This window comes from Sus scrofa, chromosome 10 (assembly GCF_054392235.1).
Source record: "Sus scrofa isolate SSC_HxYL_T2T_F1_AM1 chromosome 10, Sscrofa_HxYL_maternal_Yorkshire_Landrace_v2.0, whole genome shotgun sequence".
Lineage (NCBI taxonomy): Eukaryota > Metazoa > Chordata > Mammalia > Artiodactyla > Suidae > Sus > Sus scrofa.
Window position 1 is genome coordinate 29,164,630 of NC_139392.1, and position 2,750 is coordinate 29,167,379.

General features: G+C 45.6%; 1 pseudogene; it reads right to left on the minus strand.

Moving 5' to 3' along the window:
* Nucleotides 1–523: 523 nt before the first annotated feature.
* Nucleotides 524–2,292, minus strand: LOC100518212 (phosphatidylinositol 3,4,5-trisphosphate 3-phosphatase and dual-specificity protein phosphatase PTEN pseudogene; annotated as a pseudogene).
* Nucleotides 2,293–2,750: the final 458 nt, after the last annotated feature.

Consider the following 2,750-nt stretch of genomic DNA (forward strand, 5'->3'; position numbering starts at 1 on the left):
ATATGGTCCAGAGTCCAGCATAAAGCATATTCCTTTCTGAGCATTCCTTCCATTCCCCTAACCCGAATACATGCATTAGACTGTAGCAAAACCCTTTAGAAACTCCTCTTAGCCAACTGCAAACTTATCTGTTGCCACAAGAGCAAAGGGGTAGGATGTCAACCCGTATTTCATGAGCTCTTTAGCCCCTTCAGTTGGTGACAGGACACAAAATGAAATATTCCTACGTATACACAGCAGTCTGACTCCACTTTTTATAAAACTGGAATAAAATGGGAAAAGTGCCATCTTTATTTATCCTAAATTAATTTTAAATGTCGGTTTGACACAAAAAGGTATATACATGACACAGCTACACAACCTTTTTTCAACAGGACAACAAGTGTCAAAACTCTGTGGATGTATAGGGTGAAACAAGATTGGTCAGGAAAAGAGAATTGTTCCTACAACTGGTAATCTGACACAATGTCCTACTGCCATTAAAAAAAAAAACATCCATTTTCAGATTATTCAAGTTTGTTTTTTATGGTGTTTTATCCCTCTTGATTAAAACTTTTGTAATTTGTGTGTGCTGAACTTCATCAAAAGGTTCATTCTCTGGATCAGAGTCAGTGGTGTCAGAATATCTATAATGATCAGGTTCATTGTCATAACATCCGGTGTTACAGAAGTTGAACTGCTAGCCTCTGGACTTTATGACTCCTTTACTGCTTTTGTGAAGTACAGCTTCACCTTAAAATTTGGAGAAAAGTGTCAGTTGGCCTTGTCTTTATTTGCTTTGTCAAGATCATTTTTTGTTAAAATGAGCACTAGATATTCCTTGTCATTATCTGTACGTTCTATACTGCAAATACTATCAATTTCTTGATCACATGGGCTTCCATTTTCTACTTTTTCTGAGGTTTCCTCTGGTCCTGGTATTAAGAATGTATTTACCCAAAAGTGAAAGATTTTTTCTTTTTTTAGCATCTTGTTCTGTTTGTGGAAGAACTCCACTTTGATGTCACCACACACAGGCAATGGCTGAGGGAACTCAAAGGACATGAACTTGTCTTCCCATCATGTGGGTCCTGAATTGGAGGTTGGCAGGCCACAAACTGAGGATTGCATGTTCCACCACTGAACACTGGAATAACTTCAAACAACATCTTGCGAAACAACAGTGCACTGGTCTATAATCCAGATGATTCTTTAACAGGTAGCTGTAATAATACACATAGTGACTCTGACTGGGAATAGTTACTCCCTTTTTGTCTCTGGTCCTTACTTCCCCATAGAAATCTTGTGCCTTTAAAAATTTGCCCGGATGAAACAAATATGCACAAATCATTACACCAGTTCATCCTTTTCCAGGTTTACAGTGAATTGCTGCAACATGATTGTCATCTTCACTTAGCCATTGGTCAAGATCTTCACAAAAAGGTTTGATAAATTCTAGCAGTGGTGGATTATGATCTTCAAAAGGATACTGTGCAACTCTGCAGTTAAATGTGGCGGTATCATAATGTCTTTCAGCACATACATTGTATATCTTGTAATGGTTTTTATGCTTTGACTCCAAAATCCTTACTACATCATCAATATTGTTCCTGTATATGCCTTAAAGTCTTTCTGCAGGAAACCCCAGAGCAATAATATTTGGATAAATATAGGTCAAGTCTAAGTCAAATCCATTCTCTTGATATCTCCTTTTGTTTCTGCTAACGATCTCTTGGATGATGGCTATCATGTCTGGGAGTCTGTGGCTGAAGAAAAAGGTGGAGAGAGATGGCAGAAGCTGCTGGTGGTGGGCCTTCTTCTGCAGGATGGAAATGGCTCTGGACTTGGTGGTAGCTGATGCCCCTCGCTCTGCTGCTGCTTGGCTCTGGACTGCAGCTGGGCAATGGCTGCTGCAGCGGCTGCTGGATGGTTGCAGCGACTGGGCCTGCTTCTCCTCAGCAGCCAGAGGTCTGGCAGTGGTGGCAGCAGAATAGGGAGAAGACAAATAATCCTCAGAAAGGCTGCCTCCTCCTTGGGTCTCTGGAGCCTGGGCCAGGGCTGGTGCGGTGGCAGCTGCGGAACGGAGGCTTTAAACCGGCCGGGATCCCTGGATGTGCAGCCGCCACCGCCATGTTGGAGGCAGGAAGAGGAGAGAGACCAACTCTCCAGTGTTCCCAGCCCTGGAAATAAGGACGGCGACTCCGACCCCCTCCCCGGAGCAGCTGCCGCCGCCGCCGCCGCTTCTCCCACACTCCACTCCAGGAGCGGGGAGGTGCCACCGCAGCTCCTCAGCCGGCTCCCACCGGAGCCCATGGCTTCCACCTTCCCTTTCAGGAGAAGCCGAGGAAGAGGCTGCACGGTTAGAAAAGACGAAGAGGAGGCGAGAAACACCTCCACTGCCGCTGCCGCTGCCGCCGCCAATGGCCATCCGGCTCCCCAAGGGTGCTGCCCCCGCAGCTGCTCACAGGCCTTGAGAGGAGCTCTGGGCCACAGCCGCCACTGTCTCTCATCTCCTTCGCCTGAGCTTGGTCGCGCCTCACAAACTTCCATCATGGCTGCAGCTTCCTAGAGGAGAGAACTCTGCATTAGGGAGTTTAAAAGGAACTTCCAGTCATGGGAAAAAGTCAGAAATAATGTCAAGAAGCTACTCTTGACAGTCTTCTTCACAGTTAGTTTTAAAAGGAGAGTTGCAGTGAGGATCCCCATTGTGGCTCAGCAGGTTAAGAACCCAACTAGTGTCCATGAGAATGTGGGTTCAATCCCTGGCCTCG